The sequence below is a fragment of the Tympanuchus pallidicinctus genome, unplaced genomic scaffold (genome assembly GCF_026119805.1).
Source record: "Tympanuchus pallidicinctus isolate F22 unplaced genomic scaffold, pur_lepc_1.0 scaffold1, whole genome shotgun sequence".
Taxonomy (NCBI): domain Eukaryota; kingdom Metazoa; phylum Chordata; class Aves; order Galliformes; family Phasianidae; genus Tympanuchus; species Tympanuchus pallidicinctus.
In genome coordinates, this window is record NW_026294618.1 from 95,065,365 (window position 1) to 95,075,547 (window position 10,183).

Genomic DNA, 10,183 nt, shown 5'->3' on the forward strand with positions numbered 1-10,183 from the left:
CTCTTGAAGAAATGAGGTCCACACAAGCTACCTGTGATATTGTGGGATGAAACTGTAGAGCAAGAACAATCACAGAATAGCACTTCAAAATATGCAGCATCAAGTAAATAGTTGTCTTTCCCTTGAACACTGATAGAATAAGTTTACTGTCTGAGTAGAGTGAATTATTAGCAAGCAAGAGACTGCAACTGATAACAGATTGTTAGAAAAGAAAATACTAAAGAAAGTCACTGACTGTTCATGGGGGAGAGAACTTGGTTTGGGTTATTTTTGGATTTGGCTTTCAACACCAAGACCCCATTGTATGCTGTCTGGTTATGTCTAGTTACTTTGCACAGTGTTACGCTTATGTGTCACAAGTAAGAAATAATTAAGAAACCTCTATGATGAATCTGATGAATCTAGCATCAAGTTGAGCTTTGTAGATAACTGAGTAGTTTCAACTCCTTATAAGACTGGAAAAAGTGCAGAGCTGACTGTGGCCACTGGGAGAGGCAAGGCAGACTCTGAAAAAGTAGTGATGAATTCCAGCCCCTGGGCTGTGGAAGGTACATAATGAGACAGAGCAGCCAATAAGTGACACGTGCCCAGGGCAGCCATGTTGTAGTGGCCAACTCTAGAGTCAGTAGAACATTCTTAGTCTGCTGCAGCCCACGAAAGGGCTCTTTCCCTTCTTTGGTCACTGCAGTGATGGACAAAGTCATTCTGCCCTGCAGAAGATGATGTTGGAAGAGCTCAACATTCCTTTATTTCCCTTTTCAAATCTTTTATTAGATTTTTGGAAAAGCAAGGTGCATGGCAGTAATGGGCAAGAGCATACATGACTTTCTCTTCATGATATAAGGGGAGGATGCTCTAACTAGGTGAGCCTGGCAGTGACAACATGCTGGAGGGAGCAGAGTGAAGGGATTGTATGGTTTCTTCTAGAACCTATGCAAGACTGTTGGAACTGATTAAATCTGGAGTGAGCAAACTTTACTAGATTCACTTTGGGGCAATGATTGACTCTACTTCAAAGCCTATGCCAGCTTTGAAAGCAAAGCACTTGGTCTGCACAGCACTGTACCTGTACTAACACTGAACCCAAGCAAGCCCTACACGGAGCCAAATCCTAAGTCTGCAGCAGGGCGTATGTGCAATAGGTGGCACTGTTAGTTTGCAACTCAAGTGGGAGTTGCTGGTAGCTGCTGTCCAAAAATAAATTTGTGTGCTGGGCTGAATAGCAAGTGAAAACTGCCACTGCCGTTCAGGGGATTGATTGACAACTATGTTTAGCTTCTTGTGAAAGTTAGGTGACACATGTAGAAGCAAGCATCAAGTGATTATCTGAACCACGGATTCTGTGAACTCAATTCTATCTTCAAATACACCTATGATTCCCAAAACTCGGCGTGTGATGTAGTGCAGAATTTCAGGTTTGCCTTTTTGACTTTTAAGTTCAAATCTAGCAAATGTTCACAGTTTATTCTTTCTCCTTGGTGTTTTCTTCTGTGACTTTAATGTCTTCTTATACCCCCTGTCCTTTCCTCCAGAAAGATCACATTTTTGAAGTATGCTGTGATCCTGCTTCTAAGTGACCATATTCTATATTTTCCACTGCTGTGATTGACATAGATGACTTAGGCAGAGGAACTGTGTAGCTCCAAGTATCCACTACATTTATCAAATACTGTGCTTGATTGAAACAAGTAGATATTATGATTTCAGGACAGCTTTCCTAAGTTCTAGGAGCTGAATAAACTTCACACTGCACATTTCAGTAAGTGAAATCTCTCTATGCAGAACAGATACCCAGTGGAGACACTGTTCTAATTTTTAAAATCATGAAAGGCTTTTGACACTTGCTCTATTAATTTTCCACTAAGGACAGCGAGTCCTTAAAATAACTGTTTAGCTAACCTCTGTATGAACGGGCTCTGCTTGTTACTACTAAAATTGGAAGTACTCATTGTACTAATGGATTTTGGCTCTTCTCTACTGCTTTACCTTTATCTTTTAAGCATAGACATTATTTGAGCATTGGTTTTCTAAGCAAAAAGATAAAATGTGCATTTCAAATTAATCCTCCTTATCCTCTTTGCTACCCTTTCCCCTTAGAATTTCCTCTTAGAAGCTCAGAACAGCTAAGCAGCAGTATGGTGTAGGCCTGTCAGCTAAACCAACACCACTGTGAGACTTTGCCTAGTTTTTCTAGCATACCTGTTTGTAGGTACCAGCATTTTTAGCTTGATTTCTTTAAGTCTTCATTCTCAGGACTTGACTTTACTAATCGAGTTAATAAATCTAGAGACCTCTGTGAATTACAGGGAGATGTCTTGACTCAATTTTGTGCTACTATAATTTTATTATTTATAATATATAATTTTATATATACATATAATTTTATATATATATAATTTTATTATTTATAACATATTATAATGTTACCATTAATTTCTGCACATTAAGTATTTCATCCTATTTTGATCCTCCATTCCACAAATTTGAAAGCTCAGTGTGGAGGCTTAGGGCTGCTTTGATAGACACAGTTAATCACTTCAGTGACTTGAGCCCCCTGTGTAACATATCAAGCCTTGAACACATGTACTTGCTAACTTTAGATCCTAAAATGCAAACTGAGGTAGTAGCAGCAGGCTTCGGACTAATTTCCTGACTACCTAGAAGGAGGCAAAAATCAACTGCGGCTCTCGATGTAAGGAGGTGAGCTGAACCTTGGAGCTGCATTGTACATTTGCATGCAATTAATTCTCGTGCAATTTAAGATCTCAAAACTTCAAAAAGCAAAAAGCTTGCTCTTTTGGGACTTTCTATATTATTGCTTATTCTCTCAGGATTTGCTGGGAGGGAGGAAAAAAAATACTCTGGAACAACTGTAAGTATGTGTTGATAAAAATGTGTATAACTATCCAAACATAAGACTATACATTGATTATATTTAAGAAAATGAGATAAAAATGCAGAACATTTGAATTTGAGGTTATCTCAATTTTATTTGAACATCATTCATCTGGAATCAAAAGAATTTCCAAGATTTAACACATTTGGCATCTAATTATAACTGAAATTAACATATTTCAGTAGCCCGTGGTGCACTGTAATCTTTTTTCTCAAAAACATTCAATCTGAGGGTGCTCCCAGAATTTTTCTCCCATTATAATCAGCCTTTAAATGACGTCTTAAAACAAAATGCTGCCTTTACTTCTGTTGAGTCTGTTTTTTTCACTTCTGTCATGCCACTGCCAAATGGCAGTGATGTTTTACATACACAGTCAGAAGCTATTCAGTGCCTGCACCACCCAAGATTGCTGCCTAATGTATTTCAGAGTGTTGTCATTAGTCTCCTTGGTCTTGCGGTACTGTTTGGCCATTAGCCAGTGCTTAGGTACTGCACCCTTGACATCCCCATGCTGATGTAAATGGTGTGGGGTAGGCCTGGTAACAGAGGAATTTATCCTGTTAGCCACGATTTTCACTACACAGCTGTCACACCTAGGAGTTGGTTCAGATCTGTCTCCAGCAGACAAAGCGTGGAGGTGACAGAGGAGTAGGTTTAGTACTTGCTGAAACTCATGAATACTTTACCAAGAACTTCCATGGATGTTACATTATAACCAAATTTCAGCCTCTCACTGAAACTCAGGCTACCTGTTCAGATGCCTGTACATGATTTAGTGATAAATCCCTTGTGATTTATAGGAGATTCATGCTATATAACTGGGCTTGCTAAATTAAATTTGACAGGGTCACCATCAGTAAAAATGTCTAAAATACTCTTCCGCAATTGCTGCAGCAGTTTCCACTTTTATCAGCACTTTCCTGCATGCACAAATGCTGTTTTCCTATCAGTGTCCCTTATAAACAGCAACCATTTCCTGATGATTTCTAAGGCTGTGGACCCTCCTAAATAGAGAAGCAAAAAAGCAGTTGTGGGTGTTGCATTTTGACACATGCAGATGCCAGTAATCAGTCCATGCTTCTGGGCAGGTGCTAACCAAAGCTGTGGGGCACGTCTGAAACAGGCAAAGGCCAGTGACTGACAGTTAGTTGTGTGCAGGCACTACTCACACTGACTCAAGAAATGCCTGCATAGAGAATAGTTTCAGTATAGTCTGACCAAAGTCTGTGACATAGCAGCTTCTGTCATCTGTTGTATAGATGTTAACAGAAAGTTAAGAAATTGAAAAAGCAGGGCTCTTTTGAGCAAACTGCCATGCTGACTGTTGCAAGGTAGTTGTCACTGTGTGTGAAACAGAGCAAATGAATAATAATTTACTTGGTATTCTCTGAAGGTCTAGAAGGATATTGGCTATTTTAGATGTGGAATAAACACTTTGATTTCCAAGGTAAATTAAACTATGTTCCAGCAGTGATAAATAGTTCTTTAGTCAGACACCATTTAGAAAGCCTGTGGCTTCTGTGATGTTTTCTGCCATTGATCCTTCTTCTTCTTTTTTTTTTTTTTTTTTTATTCCTTTCCTAGCTAGTCTGTGATAGAAGAGATCTGATGTCTGCTATTCTTTCTGGGTATAAAAATCATTTGAGAAGGTTGCAGGCTAACTGCCTGAATCTGCAAGCAGGGGAAAAAATATTACTGGCATTAGATGTAGAACTGCTTGTTTTTCATCACCTTGGGTAACTACTTTTCTGTAAAAAAAAAAGGAAAGCAGAAATAGGCCAATAAGTATCTTGTCCATTCTGAAACCTCTGCTGTGATCTCTTGCACCAAAAAAAATCACACTATTTTAGAGTGCCTTTGCCTCTCACAACCAAAGATTGTGTGGCTATTTTCTAGAACAGATTTGCTTCTGCTAGTTGGGATGCATGACAGAAACTATGTTTTTTGTTTTTTGGTTTTTGGTTTTGTTCTTTTTTGCCAGCAAATCAAACTAGGTTTGGACTAGAAACAATAAACTAGCATCTTAAAGCTATTCAGGTAGCACCTCTTCCACAAGGGAAGGTGCAGATGTGCTCTGTCCTACCATCAAAAGCCTGTTTAAATAGGAAAAAATCAAAGAAGAAAAATGCTCAGAATTCACTGTGATTTTAACTTACCACATACTGCTTTACTCAGTGTGCAAGGAGCAAACAATTGATGCAGTATAATATGCGCTAGGTCTGTAGAACTTCACATTGCTGGCACTGTATACAAATCACTGCTTTACTTGCAGTGGTGAAAGCTTAGGATGATCAAGTACAGCTTTTAAACAGAATTTTGCATTACAGTACTATATAAGATGTTTGTTAAAGGCAGACATTTTATAGAGGGAAATGAAGGTTTCTGTGGTGTGAGAACTGTTCTTTTAAAAATTCCTTTAGTGGTTGTTTACACTCCTTTCAGACCATGCACTTAGCACTTAAAAAAGATCTATTCTGCAGCTGACAAATTTTAACAGAAATACTGTTACTAGGGCCTTCATCACTACTGATCTACACTGGTCACAGACAATGCTGGCAGCTACTCAGCCTGGGAAGCAAGTTGGCTTCCAAGATAACAACCCCATTTCCTTAAGGGATTGTCATAATTAAGGAAGTCAGAGTGGAGTTAAGAATAACAGCGACTCACAACAGACACAAGTAGGTATGATCATGGCAAGTGGATTAAGATGGCTTATGCTGTGATATGGTGTATGGGAACTGCTGAGTCACGGCCTGAACTTCTGATTGATCACCTGAGGAGAGCCATGAGTCAGCCACAGGAGCACAGGTGAAGGCAATTCACCTGTGCTGCTGGAAGGGGTGGAGCCTGGTTCCACCTCTCCTAGACCTATTTAAGAGCTGGCTGCCAGTGGGGAAGGATCTTATCTGCAGATCCACTCTGCTGGTGTTTTGTGAATGAGCCCAGGATAGGGGTAAGCTTTCCATTTATTGTCTTTTGTTATCATGGTCCACTTCACCTAACTCTCTTGTGATCATAACATCCTAATATTCTTTGATTATACATATGGGAATTAGCACAGCTAACAAGCAGCTGGTGCAACACTGTGCAAAACAGCTGATTTCAGTGAGACCGTGGTGTAGTAAGATACAGTAGTCTGTTTTATTCATGCTTCCCAGCACTGTAAAACTATTGTGTGTCTTTGACCACGCAGTATTTTGACGTGCATGTTTTCAGGCAGTACCACTGAAAGTACGCTATTTTCCAAATAAACTTATTATATGTTTTGTCAGATCTTTGTTTCACACTCGCTTAGGCAAAAGTATGTTACATGTAGCCCTTTGCTCATGAAAAAAAAGTCTCTGTTTTGTGGCATGAAGGTATTTAAAACAAGAGTAAACTTGATTTTTATTACTGGGATACTAATAAACCCTATCTGTGTATTGGAAGCGCACGCTGCTGTGTGCTGCACACACACAGAACAAAGAAAATCCTAGCTTCAAGAGCTTAAAAGTCTTAAACACACTGGATTTGAAGTTGTCCTACTAATAATGTATTACATGTTAAGAGCCTGTATTTAAAGAAGAGCCCCTGAAGTTATGGTGCTGAGATCAGCTTGATTTCTAAAATATTCAAATATTCTGATCTGCTGCAAACCTGACAAAACTCAGTTGAAACCAGTTATCCTATCCAGTTTGATATCACAGTAAGATAAATGCTTTTTTTAATATAAAAGCTTGGTCTGAAATCGTCTGCTGTTAGACAACCTACAAAAAATCCTTTTAACAATCAGTCTTTTCTTACTAAGTTTTCAGATAGCATCTCAGTTGTTTTAGATGTTATTTATTAAATATTGTTTAATTAAAATTGATTAACTCATTTGGGACCTGAATCAGTCACCCTTAATATTGCTGACATTTTTTATCAACTTCATTAGCTACTAGATCTAGTTCTGAAGCCTTTTGGAAACCACCAGTAAGAATATACTCAGGAAAAGCAACTGAGCTGTCATTTGTTCAGCTACCTGGAGGCTGCAAATGTTCCAAGGTATCCTGGTTTCAGTCAAAACAGTGTTAATAGAGCGCAGATGGTTGGTTTGACTGTGGCTGTAAGCAAATGAAAGTACTTGATAGTCTTTCCTGAAAATAGTGGGCATTAAGTCTACCTTCTTTGCTGGCAAGTGGCATGTCTCAGAAGAGACACGCAGATGGCATTACCCAACACACTGAGGAATCCTCAGAGAGGCCAAGGACCAAATATTCATGAAGAAGTAATTGCCTTCCTGGCAAGCAGCAGTGTTCCATCAGGGTGTAACTGATTGCCAGAAGGTGGGAAAGGTGGTGTTCCTGTCTGCAGAAGTTGTTCTCTGCAACTGGCAGTTTGTGAGACACTAACAGGGTGAATGTTCATTGCATTTTCTGAACACGGGGTTCAGGCTGAAGTGATATTGCCAAATCCTTTGACAGCTCAGGCAAAGATTTAAGGACTGCAGATAGAGGATATCTTGCAAGTTAAAACAGCCCAGCTGTAAATTACAAAGGGGCTGCAATAGATATGCCTAAATTGAATACTTTCTACTCTTAAGGTAGGACACCTTCTGTCTCAGGCAGCAACAGCTGTTGCCTATAGTATCAATCTCAAATGTGGTGACTAGTGGGCAGAGAAGCACAAAGAAACTCAGTTACATTTTTAACCCATTCCTGTTAACAGGATAGTAAATGGACAAGCAGCTTTTTGTTGTCCTCATGTTTCTCACTTAAGTAGCGTGCACAGTATATGGGAATGCAAGATAAAGAAGAGAATTTCTAGGGACTCAGTCTGAATTAGAACACAGAAGAATTTGGGTAGTTCTTGTACTCTGATTCTCAGATATTCGTTCTTGCATGCTCTCCTGCTCCTTGGTAACACCGTAGAAACAAAATTAACTTTGGGTTTGCACCATTTTCCTCTTAAATTCCACTATTTGCTATTCTTTTAGAATATTGACAAAAATTACTTATAACAGAGTGGTCATAAATTCTATCTGGAAATATGGTCATGGAGATTTTTGTGCACCTGGCTTGGGAGTGTTCTGGCTACTGCAACAGCCTGGGGATGTTTGTTAGGTAATCATGTCCTGCAATGAAAGTGAAACAACAGGATGATGGTGAGGGGGAAGTGGGATGTTTTAAAATAATTGAAGGTTTTGGAGGGAAGCTGTGCTTACAGTATCATTTAAAGCATCTTTCTTGACTGTTTTCCTGAAATTTGTGAGGTGCTGAACTGCAGTGGCAAAGATGACAAGAGCCTTCTGTCACACTGTGTGCTTTTCCTTACAGCTAGGGTGTGAGTTCTAAAGAATTATTATTGTAAGCAGGACCAGAAATAGGAGCTGAGTCAGGAAATCTTCCTCAAGGTTTATTAAACCTGGAATATTTGTCTCCTTTACCTCTTTTCCATTGCGTTGTCTGGTTTATTTAATCCCAACTGCAATTTCCTTCTGAGTTGTGTATTTGTGTGGCTACTAGAGATCTTCATTCTTGAAAAATAAGAACAATAGATACAGCGGAAAGGAAGTTCTTCAAAAAGACAGAGCTGAAGGTGGGACTCAATCTCACAACTTAGGAGACTGACCAAACTTTCTACCTCAGTCACAACTTGGTCCTTATTTTCTCTTGGGCAATTCATTTAATTCACTTGATCCTTTTCATAAACATAGGCACAATACTCTTCCATATGCAAGCTGTAATTTAAAGTCCTGGAAGGCTCTTAAGCTGAGCTATGTTGCTATCTGATATCTAAGTACTACTGAGATGTAAATTCAGAATTATGTTATTATTCATTAACCATAATTTTTTACATTTTGTCCAAACCAAATAAGTGTCAATTTAACTTGTGCTGCACATGACCTTTCTGTAATTCATATTGTATTAAAGAAACAACTTGTATTGCAGAACTAACTGCATGCAAAGATAGAGGAGAATAAAGATACGTATTTTACAGTCTATTAATTCTGCACCATCTCAGAGAGAGCAGGATACTTAGTGGATTACTTAGGCTAATAACTTCTCTAGGCTACTCAAGGTCATATATAATGGATGATGTACCTTTCTGTGTACATACGCATTATGAATGGCTTTTGGGCACTTGTGATCAGGTCTAGGAATTGTGCCAATTTACTGTTGAAAAGAAAGATGGTATTTAGCATTTGCATGCTAAATTTTATACTTTTACACTTTTCAAGGGGAATTTTAACTAATTAACCCTTATGCATCTACAGAGTACAAGTGTTATCACAGATGTGGCATACAGTTACAAGAAGATCAGTGATTTTTTTCTAAGTTAGAACCAAAGCCAGAATTAAACCTCAAATTGCTCACTTGGTCTTGTGATCAGTTTATTAGGACACATTACTCCATTATCCCCAGCAACAGAGAGTTCCTAAAGTAAGGAGTAGGTTAGTAGAATCCAAGAGTTTTGATCTATTCATGGGCTTGAGAGTCCAGATACATTGTCTTTATAGGATGAGCAAGTAAATATAAATTGGAAGTATTCTATCATCAAGTCTTTCTGGGAACATCTTGGTATTGCTAGCAAGGGTCCACAGCTGCTGGGTGTTATCTGCTTTTGTTGCTTGTAAGTTTACCCCACTTAATTGCCTTTTATACTAACTAAACACACATATGGCAAGGAATTGCAGGTGATTAAGCAGAAAGTTGGAGGCCACACTGAATGTTACAGAAAGGAGGCACTGAAGATTATAAAGTGTTTTTCTTTTGCTAAAAAAAATTGTGAATTGTCATTGGCTGGGCTGAGGAATATCTTCTGAAAGTTTGGTTTGCTAATTACCTTTGAATGTAGAAATGCTCTTTATAAAGTCAGTTATGGAAAAAAGAGAAATTAGGAAGTTCTGGTTTCAATGGACAGACTTATAAAGCTGTATTACACAAGTGGGAGAGAACAGCTTCAGACAAAGATCCTAGATGGCTCTGCTTTCAACCCAATAACCTGTCTTCAGGAAGCAGTTTATTTTCGATCAAGGGATTACTTTGGTTCAGTTCTTAGTTTAGAAAATATCTGATGGCTAAGAGTTGTTGGTTTTTTTTTTTTGTGGATTCTTCTGATCTTCATTACTTTTTTTTAAAGATTATGCACACTGTCACTTTCCGTTTCTCTTACAGTTTCTACTCATTTGTAAGTATTCCTAAGTGTTAAGTGTGCTTGCTCTTTTGCAGTCTCCTCCTTCAAGCCTATTCCAAAGAGTACTGACTTGCAACTGAGAAAATGGGGTGCTCTTACCTATTATAAGCTGGCACGAACTCCAGAGAA